General features: G+C 36.0%; 1 pseudogene; it reads right to left on the bottom strand.

Moving 5' to 3' along the window:
- Positions 1-1813: 1813 nt before the first annotated feature.
- LOC116810167 (cyclin-dependent kinase 7-like) lies at positions 1814-10207 on the bottom strand (annotated as a pseudogene).
- Between the last annotated feature and the right edge of the window lie 9091 nt (positions 10208-19298).

The raw sequence follows: 19298 nt of genomic DNA, 5'->3' as shown, positions 1-19298 counted from the left end.
TGGGCCCAGAACTTTGTTGAAAGGTTTTTTAAGTTCTATGTCTTTTATAGACATAGAAATATTAAGGTTATCTATTTCTTCTTGAGTGATATTTGGAAGCTTCTAAGAATTTTTTCTCTTTTATCTAACATTGAATTTATGACCATAAACTTGTTTATATTTCCTCTTTACCTTTTTAATGTCTGTAGGTTCTGCAGTAATGTAACCTCTTTTATTTCTGATACTGGCCATTTCTACCTTTTCTCTCTTTTACTTAGTCTGTTTAAAAGCTTACCAATTTTAATAATCTTTTCAGACAACCAGCTTGTAGTTTTATTTTTTTCTATTGGTTTTCTTCCTTCTGTTTGTTTAGATTTTATTTACCCCTGTTTTTACAGAGTCTTAAATGGAGGTTAGATTATTAGTTTTCACCCTTTTAAAATATTTTCTAATATAAGCATTTGATTCTACACATTTGCAATTAAGCAGCTCTTTGGTTATATTACCCCAAATTTAATATGCCATATTTTCATTCCATTCAAAATATTTTTTAATTTTTCTGTGATTTTTTAATACAATGTTTAATACTTTAGTGTTTAATTTCAAAATATTTATTGATTTTCCATATCTTTCTGATATCAAATTCTAGTTTGATTTTATTTTTTTCTGAATATGTATTTTGTATTATTTTAATTTTGTGTTGTTGTTGGTGTTGAGACAGAGTATCACTCTGTCGCCCAGGCTGGAGTGCAGTGGCCCAATCTGGGCTCACAGCAACTTCTGCCTCCCAGGTTCAAGTGATTCTCCTGCTTCAGCCTCCCAAGTAGCTGAGACTACAGGTGATCGCCACCACGCCTGGCTAATTTTTGTATTTTTAGTAGAAATGGGGTTTCGCCATGTTGGCCAGATTGGTTTTGAATGCCTGACCTCATGATCTGCCCGCCTCAGCCTCCTAAAGTGCTGGGATTACAGGCATGAGCCACCACACCCGGCGATTTCAACTTTTAGCATTTGCAGGATTATTAATGGCACAGAAAATACTCTATCTTAATGTTAACTAAACAGTTCCACGTAAACTTAAAAGAAGTTTTCCTATTGTTTGTTGGAAAATATTCTATGGAAAATATTCTAATATTTTATCAATGAGGTAAAAATGGAATACAGTACTTTCTAAGTCTTCTAACTGATTTTTTGTCCACATGTATTATTTATAGAGACAGGAATTTTGAGTTTTCCCACTATAATTGCGGATTTGTCCCTTTATCCTTCTTTCAATTCTATCAGTTTTTATGTATATATTTTGAAACTCTAATATTAGAAGAATATACATATAGAATTGCTATTTTTCCTGGATTAAATTACCCCTTTATTACTATGTAATATCCCTGTATGTCTCTTGTAATCTCTCCTGTTCTCAAGTCTACTTTATGTAATGCTAATATACCTACTTCAGCTTCTTTTGAGAAGTGTCAAAGTGACAAAGTCCTTTAACTTTGAATGTATCTATAGCCTTATATTTAAAGTGAGATTCTTGTAGATAGAATATACTTGTCTTGCCATTGTTAATTCAATTTGGCAGTACCTAGATTTTAACTGACAAATTTACACAATTTACATTTAATATACTTACCAAGATGATTGGCTTTAATTTACCAATTTGTTTTGACAAATGTGTGCTATATATTCTTTTTTTATTTTAAAATACATTTAATAAAAATAACCCATAGTTTTATATATTTTATATGTGTAGAATATTTACAAATTCACTTCCACAGCATTTACTTAATGTTTACTATTTTTCCATTATTTGCCTTTTTGACTATTTTCTTCAATAGTAAAATGTTGTCCAGTGTTCTCTTTAAAAAATTAGTTTCTTGGGCAATCCTCCTTGTTCCAAGGCCTCTGTTCTTTTCCTTTTTGTTGCCAAAGCAGGATTTGATTGCTCCTTTAAGGTTTCCACTGGACAGCTGGGTCTTGGCAGCTGACATCCAAGGTGTTGGCCCTGGCCGATTACTGAAATACTTCATTTTCAGTGCCTGTGTAGCTGTAATTCGAGCACATGGATTAAATAAGAATAAGCCTTGTATGAGATCTAGTAAGTCGTCTCCTGCTGCACTGTAGATGTGATGCAATGGGATTCCAGGGCAACTCTTAAATGTCACATAAGCTGGAAGACTACACATGTCCGGCCACTGTTCCTCAGTTGGTGTGCCCAAATATTCTTGTTAGCTGATCAAGGTCTGACTCTCCTGACAAAAAAAGGAACTCTTAGAAGTAACTCTGCCAATATACAGCCAACAGCCCACATGTCCACACCTACACCATACTTCCTAGCTCCAAATAGTAACTCAGGGGCCTGATACCACCTGGTTGCAACCTGATGTGTATAAGCTCTATTGGGGCTCCCAAATGATTTGGCCAGGCCAAAATCTGCCAGTTTTAGAACTCCATTTTCATCTAGCAACAAGTTTCTTGGTTTCAGATCCCTATGTAGGATCCAATGTTGATGTAAATATTCTAATCCTTGAAGAGTCATCAACATGCAGGCTTTGATGTGTGATGGTGTCAGCACAAGACTATTATCCTTTATTATAACCTCTAGATCAGTTTCCATAAAACCAAAGACAAGGCTAATATTAGACTTATGTCCAAAAGCATCAAGGAGACCAATTATATTTGGATGACTTAGCTCCTGTAATAATTGTATCTCTCTTAAGGCTGTTCTGTTTATACCATCTTTAGCTTCTGATCTATGTCCAAGTTTGATTTTCTTAATGACGACAATTTGGTTGGTATTCTTATCTCTGGCCTTGTAAACTGCGGCAAACTTAAAGCCTCCAACAGCCACTTCTGTCCACCAGGCTCCATCACATTAGTATCTATATATTCTTCTTTTTCTCTTCTTTTTTCTGCTGTCCTTTTGTGTTAAATGAGCATTTTAATTATTCAATTCTATCATCACTATTGGACTATAAGATAGAGCTTTTTGAATTTTTTTACTGTTTTCTCTAGGATTTACAATATACATGTTTCACTTCTTACAGTCTAAATTTTAGGAATATATCACTTCAATATGTTGTAACAGCCACACACCACTTCCTTCCACTAATTCTTTGTGCTATTATTTTGTTATGTTTTACTCCTAATTACGTTACAGTCTCCCCACTGTACTATTTTTCTTCAGACACTCAATTATCTTTCAGAAGTATTTTTAAATGAATTTTTATATTCTCATATCTTTACTATTTAGAGCATTTTATCAATATTTTGTATAGGTCCAGATATTTATCATGTATCACAGTCCTTCTGACTGTAAAACTTTATCATTTCTTATAGTACAAAACTTCACTGCCAATGAATTTTCTCATCTTTTATTTGCTTAAAAAGTACTCTATTTTATTTTCATTGTTAAAAGATAGTTTTGTGTGGTATAAAATTTTGAGTGAGTTAGTTTTTTTCCTTGTACTTTAAAGATATTGATTTATTGCTATCTGCCTTATTTAGTCTCTTATGAGAAAACTGCTGACATTCTTATCTTTGGTCTTCTATATATAATCGGTTTTATTTTCCTTTGGATGCTTTTAAGATTTTATCTTCGTATTTGGTTTCCAGAAGTTTAGCTTTCATATGCCCAAGTATTTTTTTTATTATTTTTTCTGCTATAAACCCTGGCTTTTTAAATCTGCTGTTTGCTCTCTTTTATTCATTTTGGAATATTATTTGCCATTATCTTTTTGAATATATTCTGTGCCATAGTCTCTTTCTTCTCTTCATAAAACCTCAATTATATGTATGTTAGATTATTTGATATTATTCTATGGCTACTGAATATTCTATTCTCTTGTTATTATTGTTTCTTCATTTTTCTGTCTTTTTTAGTTTGGATAATTTGCACTAGTCTAACTTAAAGTTCAGCAATTCCTTTCACTGTTATATCCAGACTGTTGATAAGTCATCCAGCAGAAAATTTATCAAATAAATTCTTCTTCTCTGTTTAGCATGTTTTTAAAAAATTTCTAGCATTCTCACTTGATTTCTTTTTAAATTTCTATATACCTGCTGAAATTTCTCATTTGTTCATACAGTGTTAACCTTTTTTACTGCACTCTTTAACATATTTAACGTAGTTGTTTTGAAATACTTCATCTAAAGTACCATGATCTCATCACATCTTGGTTTGATTCTTTGACTCTTTTATCTCTTGATAATAGGTAATTTGTTGTAGTCATTGTTATTGTTTGTGTGTATTGTATAATAATACATTGAATGTAGACATCATGGCTAAAGAAAAATTGAGAGTGAGGTAAATTTACAACAGGAAATGGGCACAGTTCTTATGTCAGTTCGTTAATGTGGAGGTTAGGTCACTCTAAGTAGTAGTTGAACTCAGTTGGATGTGGTTGTTACTCTAATTACCTTTGATTCACCATAGACTTCAAATTCCTCCAGTGATAGACTACTACTACCTTGTGCTTAGGGTGAGGCACCTAGGGTGCTGGAGGGTTTTAGCAGTATTTCTGCTCCATCCTCACCTTTTAGCAGACGTTGCATCCCCATGCCACAGAGTGGGTCCCCGTTCAGTATCTTTCCCCTTTCCCAGAGAATATACTGCCTGCATTAGCTTGATTCTAGGTACAAGGCTTTTGCAGGTGCCAGGGGATTTTTAGTTTCTTGTTTTAGCCTTCTCATCCTTCCTTCCTCTCTCATCATGATGGCCAAGATCTGCCTTGCTTTTTCATCAGTGCAAGATCATGTGCTTAAGTAACTTTTCTATTCCATTCTTAGTGATATACAGCATTTCTCATCTACTCCTACTCCAATGGCAACCAAACTGGTATCAGGGGTGTATGGAGGTTGCCTGCTTCTCTCTTAGTGGCAACACCTTTATTTTCATGTGAGGAAAGAATTCAGAACAGGGCTAGACATTGCACCTTTCCCTCAACAGCAACCAATCATATCTACATTCCTGCATCACCAAAGAATTTGCCATGCTTCCAGTCCTACTCAGGAGTACCTGGTTAGGGCCCATGGACAAGCATTGGTGAGTGCTTGCAGATTCTCCTTTGAATGGGGTTTCCATGGGTTCTCAGCTATCATGCTGGCCTATTGGGCCTTTAAGTATTTTTTAAATGTTCAATTTGCATTAGTCAGGATTCTCCAAAAAAAGAGGACCAATAAGATGTATATAAAATGATTTATTATAAGGAATTGGCTTATGTGATTATGGGCACTGAGAAGTCCAAACCCAGGGGAGACAATGGTATAGATCCAGTCTGAGTCTGAAAGCCTGAGAAGCAGGAGAGCCAATCATATCAGTTCCAGTTCCAGTCTGCATCTGAAGGCAAGAGAAGACTGCTGTCCCAGTTTGGAGGCATTTAGACAGAGAGAAATAATTCTTTCTTAGCACTTTATTCTATTTAGGCCTTCACAGATTATTTTTTGTGGTTTGTTGTTGTTGTTTTAGTAGAGACAAGGTTTCACCATGTTGGCCAGGCTGGCCTCAAATGCCTGACCTCAAGTGATCCACCCGCCTTGGCCTCCCAAAGTGCTGTGATTACAGGTGTGATCCACTGCACTGGCCATGCCTTCACAGATTGCATGAGACCCACCTTCACTGAGAAGAGCAATATGTTTAACATTTGCATCAGTAGACTGAGTAAATCTCATCCAGAAACACTCTCACAGATAGACTCAGAATAATGTTTAACCAATATCTGGGCACTCGTTGGCCTTGTTAATTTGGCACATAAAATTAACCATCACACAGTTGTTTTCTTTTTATCTGATTTTATAGCTGCCATCTCTTTCTATTTTGTTCTGCCAAAGGCAAATTTAATGTGGCCCACCTCTCCTGGAGGGTCTTGACATCCTCTGAAATTCAGTGATCTTAGTTGCTTTACAACCTCAACCATCTGATGAGTACAAATAAGACATAATTTTGTAGATTATTTTTATCATTAGAGTAGGAGCTTTTTATATCCAAAGTAGAAGCAGCTCTCCCAGATAGTCTTAACATTCAGGGTAAAAAACTTTTGAATCAAGTCATGTTCATTGAGCATCTGTCAGTTTGTTTGATTTTTTTCAATAACTGAAAATAAATGAGTTAACGATGCAGTGTCTCTAATCTTAATGCATTACAAATCTAGTGCATGGGATAGGATGGGACATATACTAAATAATACTAACAGTTTATTGAAAATAAATTAATAATGATTTTATTTTAGCTAAGAGCCTCTGTCACCAAGCCACATCACAATGTTCAAAAGTAACTATTCTGACTTCAAATTTTGCTTAAACCAATTCTATGTTGCTCAATATTTAAAACAGTAGTACCACTTGCCTCATTACTCACTTTATGATATACTTTTATTTCTATATTTTTCACATGCAAAACATTTATAATGGCATTTTTATCTTATTCCTGTTATTACTTTTAAGAATAAAATTGGCCTTTTTTATTTTTTGAATGATAATGCTTGGCTCCTCTGAATGAAGCCATAGAATTTCATTCCTAAATTCTAGCAAGCTAACATCATGCTTAACTAAATCTTTTCTTTTATGAAGAGTTTAGAGAACTAAAATATGATGGCCTTGAACAAGTTGTAAAGATATGCACTGTTTTCTTTGCTGAATAAAAGCATGGACGTAGAAAGGTAGCTTGACAGGGATTGACTACATTTTTATGTTAATTTTTCCCTCATAGTAAACATAAAAACAGACCCACTTCCCACAATAAATATTACTTATGTATTACTATATAAGAGTTTACTAAAATAACAATTTACTATTTTTGAAAATTATGTTATAGAGATCTAAATGTTTCTTAATTTCAATTTTTCATTTTTTAATTTCATATTATACAAATAACTTTTTTAAGTTTAGAACACAAATATATCTGTGGGACCTTGAAATGTTCAAACCCTCTTGACGCAGTGCCTATAAATATATTATTAACAAAATGATCTTACTCCCATCTTTTTTTTTTTTTTTTGAGATGAAGTCTTGCTCTGTCGCCCAGTCTGGAGTGCAGTGGCACGATCTCGGCTCACTGCAAGCTCCGCCTCCCCGGTTCATGCCATTCTCCTGCCTCAGCCTCCCAAGTAGCTGGGACTACAGGCGCCCGCCACCACACCCAGCTAATTTTTTGTATTTTTAGTAGAGACGGGGTTTCACCCTGTTAGCCAGGATGGTCTCGATCTCCTGACCTTGTGATCCACCCGCCTCGGCCTCCCAGAGTGCTGGGATTATAGGCATGAGCCACCGGGCCCAGCCACTCCCATCTTTTTAATCAAGGTCAAGAGTGATGGTAAAGACAGAAAAGGTGACAGAGGCCAAACCACTAGTGGCCACAGCTCCATTGTTTCTGAATAATTTATACACTAACACTAACAGAAAGAACCCCATTATACACCCTAAAGGGGAAAGGGTAGCTGTGTCAATAACGGATCATACATGTTTACTTATTTAGATTCATGTAGTTAAACATGACCATCTACAACTCACTTGTAATATGTTGGAAAAAATAGATGAAGACAGTATCATTGGAAACTTTTCATACTGATAGCTAAGTTCTGTACTTCTGCTACAAAGTTGAGAAATGTGTCCTAAAAGGCAAATATATAAAAACATTCCTGTGAGAAGGGATAGCAAATTGTTCCAAACCTATGTAAACCTCGGCAGGTATAAAGCATGTAATAGCTGAGCATTCCATTAACAATTTAGAGCATTCCATTAAACACTTCCAAATGTCATCAGAGTTTCTCCAACATATAAACCATATTTCTATCAAAATCTCCCCCATTTTTGACTATTTGTTGTTCATGCTATTGGTGCGGATGCCAAAGTGAAATCTATAAGAAATAACCAAGACAAGTACCTTAAAAATTGAGTTCCCACCCCCCCATACAAAGCAATATGGCCAGAAATGCCCAGCATGAAAATTATTACAATTTTGATCTCTTGAGATTTTCTGGAATCTTGCTGAAAAGGAAACTGTTCTATGAAACTGTTATTTCAAAGATCCATTTCAAGTCCTCCAAAAATTATTAACTAAGAAGTAACAGCATCAAGTTAATTTTGTGGGCAGTGGCCAATTTCCACTTGCTCTTCTCCCTCTGTTTTCCCTGCTACAAACAGTAAAAAGATGTCAGTGCAGTTGGCTATTCCCTAACAGTAAAATTCCCCTCCCATTCTAAACAGTTGAGCAGACTCTCAGTACAGAATAAACTAATGGTCATGGGTCAGAGCCCACAGTTCTTTGCTCTTTGTCTTATTAATTTTTAAAAATTATGTGATGATCATCTCCTGAATTTCAATTTCCTGAAGACAATATGACAAATTTATTTTAACTATACTGATGCAGAAAGCTAATTAAGTAAAGTGGTTCAGCAACTGATCATGTTTCACTAATTTCAACCATCTGCCTCAACATTTGTTCCTATGTGTACCAGCTTTCATAGCTTCTTTCTTCTAATAGCAATTAATGAAACTGTTAATAAGCTACATATATCATACACTGTTATAACAATTTACCAAAGGGTAGCATTATGAGACAAATTATATTTAACAATTGTAGAAAAATGACTCTGATTATCAAATGTACAACATCAATTAGATTTTTTAAATTTATGCTTCTCAATTAATTATCTAATTAATTTGGTGCACATTCTATATATAATTTGTAATTTTAAACTCCTGGTCAGATTTTACCATCTATTTTTACATGCTGACTGCTTATATTAGGCACATATTAATGAAACATAACCTCCCTGCAAATTACTGAGCCTTGCTTTTATTTTCATTCATTGTGCTTTTTCATAAGAACTTTTTCAATTGCTGTGCAATGCATAAAAAGGCAAATTGTACTATTATCCAGTTTTTGCACTATATTCAAAGAATGATATATGCACACACATATATAATAATTTTAATTTTAAATGGGGTTAATTTATAAATATCTTTTACAAATATCCTTTAAAGATAAAACAGTACACCAAAAAACAAAAAATAAATGGCTTTTACAAAGTAAGTCCTATCTAATTTAAACTTCTACAATAGCATTATGGATCTAGTTACTCCTGTACAAATGAAAAAATGTAAAATATGATTTGACTTTGCCAAAGATTTGGTATTTATTTTCGTGGTACTTAAAAAAATTTAAAAAATGAACATTTCTTCAAAATATGTTTTATAAATACATGGTATTGATGAGTAAGTGCTGAAAGCTCAACTCATCAATACTCTGTAGTTCTCTGTTTAGCCACTACTCTGTCCAAGGGTATGTGAGTGCACACACACTCACACATATTCAAAATCATAGTCTTCTCTATTGCAACCACTATATTTGCTTTGATAGCCACATTTACAATATTATTATAGAGGAAAAAATCCTGGATATCATGATATCCAGGACATTTTTACAAAGCTCCAAGATGTGGATGATCCTACACATTCCTCCCCCTCAATAAGCTGGGTGGACAGCATAGACCTAATCTAAGGATTTTCAGCCTGGGCATGGTGGTTCACGCCTGTAACCCAGCACTTTGGGAGTCTAAGGCAGGTGGATCACTTGAGGTCAGGAGTTCAAAACCAGCCTGTCCAACATGATGAACTCCATCACTACCAAAAATACAAAAATTAGCTGGGTGTGATGGCACATGACTGTGGTCTCAGCTACTTGGGAGGCTGAGATGAGAGGGTCACTTGAACTGGGAGGCAGAGGTTGCAGTGAGCATATGGCACACCTGCACTCCAGCCTGGGTAACAGAGCAAGACTCTGTCTCCAAAAGAAAAAAAAAAACCCTGAGGATCTTCAAAATGCTTTTTACCAATTTGTAGAGGATGATATGTACAAGAAAAATACTTCTGAAATATTAACAGTAAAAACATATACCAAGTTTCCAAAGCAATTTAGCAAAACAGCAATTCAGAGCTTTAATGAATCAGCGAGGAGACACATTTATAGCTTAATTCCCATCTGATACAGTTTGGATATTTGTCATCACTCAAATCTCATGTTAAATTGTAATCCCAAAAGCTGGAGATGGGGCCTGGTGGGAGGTGTTTGGATCATGGGGGCAGATCCTTCGCAGCCTGGTACTATCTTCATGGTAGTGAGGCCTCACAAGATCTGGTCCTTTAAAAGTGTGTGGTACCTTCCTCACCACTCTCTCTTACTTGCTCCTGCTTTTAACATGTGATGTGCCTGGTCCCCTTTGCCTTCTGCCATGACTGTAAGCTTCCTAAGGCCTCATCAGAAGCCAAACAGATGCCCAGGGCCATGCTTCTTATACAGCCTGCAGAATCGTGAGCCAATGAAACCTCTTTTGTTTATCAATTACCCAGTCTCAGACACTTCTTTATAGCAATGCAAGAACAGCCCAATACATCATTCTATACTAAACTATGTTCACTCTATGACTCAGGTTTATCAATAGTGGAGATGACTGAAGGACTGATAAACCCTTTTCTTGGTACACTTACTAAAAGTCTCTTTACAAGAAAGACATAAGAGCCTTTTGAGAAGCAGCTCATTCTAAAGCAGGAAAGAGAAAGAGCACTAATTTGGCTCAAATACAAAAGATCAACACTGGTGAGGTTGAATACAGAAGAGGAATCACCACTCAGGCTCTCTAGTTCATTTCCATGAATGTGTGTTTTATCTCATTTAATCTTTGAGTATTTAAGGTTTAAAGAATTTTGGCAAACGTCAAAGTCAAAGTATGACCATTAAGTTATGCAACTTCTTGACTGGAGACATAGCTAGTACTGCCTGTACCCAGCTCAACAAATGTCCATCAATTCTTCCCTGCTCCTCACCCAAACTGCAGATTATAATTGTCCTTCTCTGCTTCTCAAATTTAAAGCTAAACTATTGAGAATACCTATACACATATCTCATGAGTAAAATTACTTCTTAGATTATTTGATATTATCATTTCTAGTGATAAACAAGTGCATATTGGTATGGTTTAATTAGGAGCAAGGGTTGAAGGGGCACAATGAGATTCTAAGCGGTCTTGGTTCCCTTGTGTTTTGCATATTTTTACACAAAGAAATTTCTATTGAAACTATTACTACTTTACTATTATAAAAAGAGAATTGAGATAACCCAAAGAATAATAATCAAAATAATGCAAATGACAAGAATGAGATTCTTGGAAGAATGAGAAAAAAGGAATTGCTAAAAACATTAAGCAAAAATGATAGAATAGTTTGTCCTCCTTTAAACCTGCCCCAATTTTATTGTATAACTTACATTTTACAATGGATACTCTATATCTTAATTAAAATAATCAGTTTGAAAATCCCCTAAAACAAAAGAAGAAATAAAAATACTGAGAAACCCTGCCTTCTTCAAATCATAGGAGAATAATTCCACCCAGCTATCTTAGTCTGATTTATTGTCACTAAACAGAATGCCACATACTGGGTAATTTATAAACAGTAGAAGTTTATTTGGCTCATAGTTCTGGAAGCTGGGAAATCCAAGATGAAGGGGTCATCTGGTGAGGGCCTTCTCGCTGCATTATTCCATGATGGAAGGCAGAAAGGCTGTGAATTCCCTTGCAGCCACGGCAAAAAGGAGACAACAAAAATAATGGTTTCTACTACTCTTTCTTTTCAGAATCCTGAGACGAGAACCTCTTGTGGTGAGAAGCACCAACAATCACCACAGAGGGTCCCCAAATTAGCTACTACCTAGGGAGAACTAACTCCTGAGGTAATCTCAATTCTGGCTCCATTTTCCTTACCTAAAATAATCTCTCAACTTTGACCTTGATAACATTGGCAGCAGATAAAGATGAAGACACACATCACAAATTCAACAAGTACACTCATTGACTGGTAATGGGAAATTTGTTCTTAAAGGTTCCGTAGACCAGAGATATCTAACTCTGCAGGCTTCCTGTGAATAAACACCTCATATCCTACCCTCTCTTTGACTTCTAAACGTGGCCATTCGGCAGCCATCTTCCTTTGTAAAGGTGAAGCAGAAAAGTTCCAATGAGAAAAGTCATTGACAACTTTGCTCATTGGTAGTACACTAGTCATTTTTCAACCAAGCCTTCGAAGACTCAAACGTATTATCTCGAATACAAAGAGCAAAATCTAATATCTCTAACATTATCAGGAAAATCAACTGTTTAGAATAAGTTTTTTTTTCTTTTTTAACGATGTTAATTTTGGGGGTTTTTTTGTTTTTTGATTTTGGGGTTTGTTTTGAGATTTTTTTCAACCAAGCCTTCAAAGACTCAAAAGTATTATCTTGAATACAAAGAGCAAAATCTAATATCTCTAACATTTTCAGGAAAATCAACTATTTAGTATAGGTTTTTTTTCTCTTTTAATAATGTCAATTTTGGGGGGTTTTTTTGTCGTTGTTGTTGTTTTGGAGACAGGGTCTCACTTCCCTCTCCCAGGCGTGAGTGCAGTGGCATGATCATGGCTCACTGCCCCCTCGATTTTGCAGGCTCAGGTGATTCTCCCACCTCAGCCTCCCGAGTAGCTGGGACTACAGGTGTGTGCCACCACGCTCAGCTAATTTTTTTGTATTTTTTTGTAGAGAAGGGGTTTTGCCAAATTGTTCAGGCTGGTCTCAGACTCCTGGGCTCAAGCGACCCACCTGCCTCGGCCTCCCAAAGTGCTGGGATTATAGACATGAACCACCATGCCTGGGCAACAATGTCACCTTTGAAAACCATATTTTTAAGAAAATTTTTAAACCGTTAATTATTTAGGCTGTAATAACAACTTGAGTTATTTTTTGATTATTAATTAGTGAACTGTTTATAATGAAATAATTCCCTAATAACTCACAAGACATATAGAGCCCTTTCCTCTGATAAATTGTCCCTAATATGCTTCTTTGTTGCATAAAGAGTGCTTTGTCCTTCCTCTAAATTGTCTGTTATTTCTCACCACTGTCAGTATGTTACTGCTTCTCATCTGCTCCCTTACTCTATGTACAATTGTCTCGGTAAGGTTTTGAAAGTGTGCCAACCTCTTCTCTGGAGTAAGCTCTGGACTGTCATTTATCATTTAGAGGGCTTTTTCATTTACTCCCTGGTTCACAATTTGGTTTCATACCACAAACTAAAATCTGCCTTCTGGACCCATTGAGGTTCGCCATATTGTATATGTTATTGTTGTTTTCCCAGAGAGCATCATATGTTTAAAATAGATTGACTTGTGTTACCATAAATAAGAAATAAGAACTTGCCAGGAGTTTAATATATAGCCTAATGGCCTTAGAGAAATGCAAGCAGTTTTGACAAGTTTTGTTCTCACAGGCATTTTTGGTTTCCACCAAAAAATGACTTTTAAATAGGAAAATTTAGCTATTTTCATTGTGGCTAGCTCTGGCTCTTTAAGTTAGGCCAACTCAAATGCATACATATACCATAGATCCTTAAAGCAAGACTTAGGTACCCACCAGGGTTTATAGCTTTTATTGTGAACCTCCTCTTACTTATTCCCAATCTATTCCCTCATTTTATTTCTACTAAGCCTCAGTCTTCTGGATCTGTGACTCCTGACTTTATTTCTGCTTATGGTATTTGAGCTTCAGTTTTGCCAGTGAATCTGGTTTGGCTACTATTCCCATTTTTTACTCCAGGGGTTACATCTGGTAGAAATCTCTTGCTACAGCTCCAGGAAACACACACACACACACACACACACACACACACACACATCTAGTCACAGGAACCCATACATCTACCCTTCACCCTGTATTGAGAGAGTATTTAGACTCCCAATCTCAAAGTTGCTGTGCATTAGAGCAAGTTCAACACTTATTGATAGTTTGCATCAATGGGAGGCAAGTTATCCTATATCTTCTGGCAAAGTGAAAGGCATGTGAAATGGGAAAACAGAAAACATTATTTCATGACTTTTTTCTTTTTCACATGCATTTAACCACCTCAGGATTAAATGTGCAGAAATTTAATCAGAAACATGAATAGAAAGTTAGTGATTACTTAATAAGATTGTTTAACTTTTTCAAAATCATGAAAATTGCCAGCCACAATTTTTAACCATCTGCCAACTACTCCATAAGATAAAGCAACAGGATGTTGAAGGAGTCTTTTCCTATTGTCTTGGAAATTTTGCAGAAGTTCCAATAATGAAAACAGTAGGAAATAAGTACATTCACTTTCTGAAAAAACAAACAAACAAAAAAAAGTACATACACCTATGCTAGACTTAATTAAGATTATAGAAACTATCTAGTGATTCCATCAATCACACTGAACCATTTCCTGCCTATAGGAGAATTGATAATAAATTAGAAAAGGAGATTGAAATAGATCATCGAGATAGAGAGTGCTGTGTTAATTCATTTCCTTTCCCGAAGCTGTAAAGAAGATAAAGGAACTGCTCCCCACCCACAAGCAAAGAAAGATTGGCACGCTTGCCAGTGAGACAAGCATTTAACTTTCCATATGAATATTTGCTAAGCTCTGACAATCTTGGAGAACCAGAAGTGAGTGAGGTGATTAGGTGTTTGGACAGTTTGTAACGTGTCTTAGGGAGATTGGGAGCATATGAACAAAGAGATTGACATCTGCTTCCTGCTTGGAAAATTTTGAAGGCAGCACTATGAGTGGGGTGTCAGAGATGGGCAGGGTAAGGAGACCATTCAGCTGTAAGGTCAGCTTGTCCTTACAGCAGTTGGTGTGGTTAGAAATCCTAAGTCCCCTTAAGGCAAACGATCACTACTTATAATAGCTGGGCTCAAACCAAGTTGATGCGATTTTGTCCAAGATGGCTGCCTTCTGCCTTGAGAAGCTCCAATATAAGTGGCTAAGTGGGTTGTTCCCCCAATGTCAGAAAGTAAAAGGGGTCAGGCAGAGCTCAGAGCTCATTGCTCTGTCATTGAATGTGAGCAGGCTCTAAACAGAGTTTGTCATGTATGAGTGTAATCTCCTAGAGAAATCGTCATATGTTCTGGGCAAGAAGCAGATGACTGTTTGCCAAAGGGCTTTAAAAATTCTGAACATTCAGCATGAATTCATAGTGGATCATGAATGATTCTAAAATTTGTCTTGAAAAAAAATTCCATGATAGCCTATGCTGCAAAAACAGGTTTATTCTTAAAATAGCACCAAAAACCCTATGTTTGAGCATTCTAACAAATTTTGTACTATCAATATTCTGTGCCTGCGCAGTGGAAGGAAAGAAAAGGAAATGTGAGTAAGAAAGCCCTAAGTAATTTTTAACAATGATAAAGGAGCTTGATTTAATGTTAACAAATAGAGATGTTTCAAGTAATGACTTGGCCTTTTGAAAAGACATTAAGGGGGGCTCCTGTGGTAATGTGGGCAATACTTACACATTGTTAGACTATTACCACTAAAAGACAAAGATCTACCAGAAGTGACCACCCTCACTTATCCACTGACAGTACAAAGCTTGGGATTTACACCATCATCAATCTAAATACTGCAATTGATTGCTAAATATGAATTTTCCCTCTCCTTTCTAAAAATAGCCCTTATTTAATACAACGAATCCACTGAATAAGTGAAAGACAACCAAAATCTATTTTTGAACAAAAATTAAAAATAATACTCCTGAAGCTAAAGTGATTTTCAGTTTCAAATGCAAAAACAGAAAGATAGAAATAAACATGTACATTGTTTAGAAGAGGTGGAAAGATTTTGAATAAACAAATGATTTAATAAACCACATAGCTTCTAATCCTTTCAAAATCCACTGTTCCTTTTCTACACACAGCTATGCCAAGTTTAGATCCTTCTCAAATGTCAGTTTTGATTTCTGAAGTGATCTTATTTACAGACACCAAGTCATATCTTCTTGTTTTCAAAATCTTCTAAATTTATTAGAACTACTATCAGTGAGTTTAAAAACAATTCCTGCAGCCAGGCATGGTGCCTCACACCTGTAATCCCAGCACTTTGGGAGGTAGAGGCAGGTGGATCATTTGAGGTCAGGAGTTTGAGACCAGCCTGGCAATGTGGCGAAACCCCGTCTCTACTAAAAATACAAAAATTAGCCGGGCCTGGTGTCGGGCACCTGTAATCCCAGCTACTTGGGCAGCTGAGGCAGGAGAATCACTTGAACCTGGGAGGTGGACATTGCAGTGAGCTGAGATCATGCCATTGCACTCCAGCCTGGGCGACAAGAGTGAAACTCCATCTCAAAAAATCGAAAACAAACAAACAAATATCTGGGATATCCAACTGAAAAACCAACAAGTGACCTTGAAATTAACCTTAGATCCAACAACTTAGAAAAATCAAGAGGGAATAAGTTACATATTTTAGGGTTTTGTTTCTGTTTATCTCAGGATTTAACTGAATTCATGATCTTTTAAAAACTCATATGTAGGGAGTTTCCTGCTTTTCTTCCTGGTTCAAAAGGAGACTAAAAAATGAAATTTAGTACTAGAACCATATCTTCTCATATTTTCATGTCTACTAAACCTATAGAGGGTTGCTAAGTGATTAAAACATACTTCTGTTTCCTGAATCCTAGAATTCAGTTTTAAAACATTTCAATGTTGGAGGAAAATAATATCAACCACATTTTAAATACAGGAGTCAAAGCAAGTGCTGTGTTTTTAAGTATAGATTCCATTTAGGCATCTTTTTAAGCTAGTTAGGTATGTATGATAAGCAAGCATGGCCCAGATATAGAAACACAACAAAGCATGATTGGACTAAAATAATCTGCAGAGTGGTTGTGTTTCTCTCCCATGATCTGGCAGGTCACGTTGGGGAAGACTAGGTTGGGGGTAGCCATGACAGCTGACTCTCAGTCCGAACCCTTTGTAATGGAGGGATGATTGTTTTTCTGCCATCGTGTCCAAATGACAAAGGAAATAGCCAGAAAAATAAAACGTTTGCATCTGTTAAGTACCACCTACACCTGCCTACAGATCTTCATGACGCAGATTGAGAACAAAGTGCATATGTTACTAGGCAGAGGGGGCTGGGGTTCATAGCACGAATCCTATTGGCAGGGATGTATTTTAGTGAGTTGAATTACGCCTGTCTGATAAACAACATTTGGGTTCACCACAGGGAGGACTTGGAAAGAGAGGCTGTTCACAAGGAGACGCTGATACTTGGGAAAAAAAGCACTGAGGAAATATAACAGAACAAAATCCCATTTAACTATTGATGATGGCTTTTCCAGAATGAGGTTTTGCTGGTCATTACTCTCCTGGAAAAAGTTACACAGATACTGATATTCCATTTAAAAAATAGACTCATTTCTTCAAATAACTATCACTATACCAATAGAATTCCACTGAAAAAAGACTTAAAACTTCCAGAGAATTTTAAATAAATTTGGGGTAAATTCCTCCCACAGACTATAAACCAGTTCAACCATTGCGGAAGACAGTGTGGTGATTCCTCAGGGATCTAGAACTAGAAATACCTTTTGACCCAGCCATCCCATTACTAGATATATACCCAAAGGATTATAAATCATGCTGCTATAAAGACACATGCACAAATATGTTTATTGTGGCACTATTCACAATAGCAAAGACTTGGAACCAACCCAAATGTCCAACAATCATAGACTGGATTAAGAAAATGTGGCACATATACACCATGGAATACTATGCAGCCATAAAAAATGATGAGTTCATGTCCTTTGTAGGGACATGGATGAAGCTGGAAACCATCATTCTCAGCAAACTATTGCAAGGACAAAAAACCAAACACTGCATGTTCTCAGTCATAGGTGGTAATTGAATAATGAGAACACTTGGACACAGGAAGGGGAACATCACACACCGGGGCCTGTTGTGGGGTGGGGGGAGGGGGAGGGATAGCATTAGGAGATATACCTAACGTAAATGATGAGTTAATGGGTGCAGCACACCAACATGGCACATGTATACATATGTAACAAACCTGCACGTTGTTCACATGTACCCTAGAACTTAAAGTATAATAAAATATATATATATATAAGCTGATCCACCATTATCAAGTGGGCTTCATCACAGGGGTGCAAGACTGGTTCAACATATGCAAATCAATAGATGTGATCACCTAAATAGAACTAAAAACAAACACCACATGATTATTTCAATAGATGCAGAAAAGGCTTTCAGTTAAATTCAATATCCCTTCATGTTAAAAACCCTCAATAAACTGGGCATTGGAGGAACATACATCGAAATAATAAAACCCATCTAGGACAAACCCACAGCCAATATCATACTGAATGGGCAAAAGCTGAAAGCATTCCCCTTGAAAACCAGAACAAGACAAAGATGCCCTCTCTCACCACTCCTATTCAACATAATGCTGGAAGTTCCAGCCAGAGCAATCAGACAAGAGAAAAAAGAAGCATCTAAACAGGAAGAGAGGAAGTCAAACTATCCCTGTTTGCAGACGACATAATTCTATACCTAGAAAACCCCATAGTCTCTGCCCAAAAGCTCCTTCAGCTGATAAACAACTTCAGCAAAGTTTCAGTATACAAAATCAATGTACAAAAATTAGCAACATTCCTATACACCAACAACATCTAAGCAGAGAGGCAAATCAGGAATGCAATCCCATTCACAAGTGCCACAAAAAGAATAAAATATTTAGGAATACAGATAACTATGGAGGTGAAAGAAAAAAAAGATTAAGAGTCACCTCTGAGTTTGAAATTTTGGATTTAGCTAGATGAGTTAGCTAACACTTATATTTGAAGCTTATTTCAGACTCTACAGTATAGTAGATATGCAATTTATATGTTTTTATCTTTTTCATTGGCCTCTTATTCAGTAATCTTGCTAAATTCACTTTTAAATTGTAATTATTTATTTATAGATGCCTGAGGATTTCTTAGTTATGCAATTATATCTTCTGTAATGCAATGACAATTGTATTTTTTCCTTCCCAATTCTTGTAGTTCCTTTGTCTTGGTTGACTGTATCAGTTAGGCTCTTGAAGACAACATTGAAGAATATGTAGTAAATTTGCAGCCATATTGTTCCATTCTTCTAATCCAAATGAACGTTTTTGGCATTCCCCATTAACTATTATATTTCTGGATGTTTTTGTAGATACCCCTCATTAAATTAAGAGCTCCCTTCTATTCACAGTTTGCTAAGATGTTTGATCATGAATGGGAATTGAATTCTAGTCTAAGCTTTTTCTGTATATATTGAGAAGACTATATGATTTTTCTTCTTTAATTTGTGAAGTCCACTGATTTTTAAGATGATAAACCAATTTTGCATTCCTATAATAAACCTAACTTAATCATGAGGTACCATCTTTTTTGTGTATTGCCATTCTGGGTTTACTAATACTTTGTTTAGGGATTTTATATCT

Source organism: Hylobates moloch, unplaced genomic scaffold, assembly GCF_009828535.3.
Source record: "Hylobates moloch isolate HMO894 unplaced genomic scaffold, HMol_V3 SCAFFOLD_1, whole genome shotgun sequence".
Classification (NCBI taxonomy): domain Eukaryota; kingdom Metazoa; phylum Chordata; class Mammalia; order Primates; family Hylobatidae; genus Hylobates; species Hylobates moloch.
This window is presented reverse-complemented; position numbering and strand designations above follow the sequence as displayed.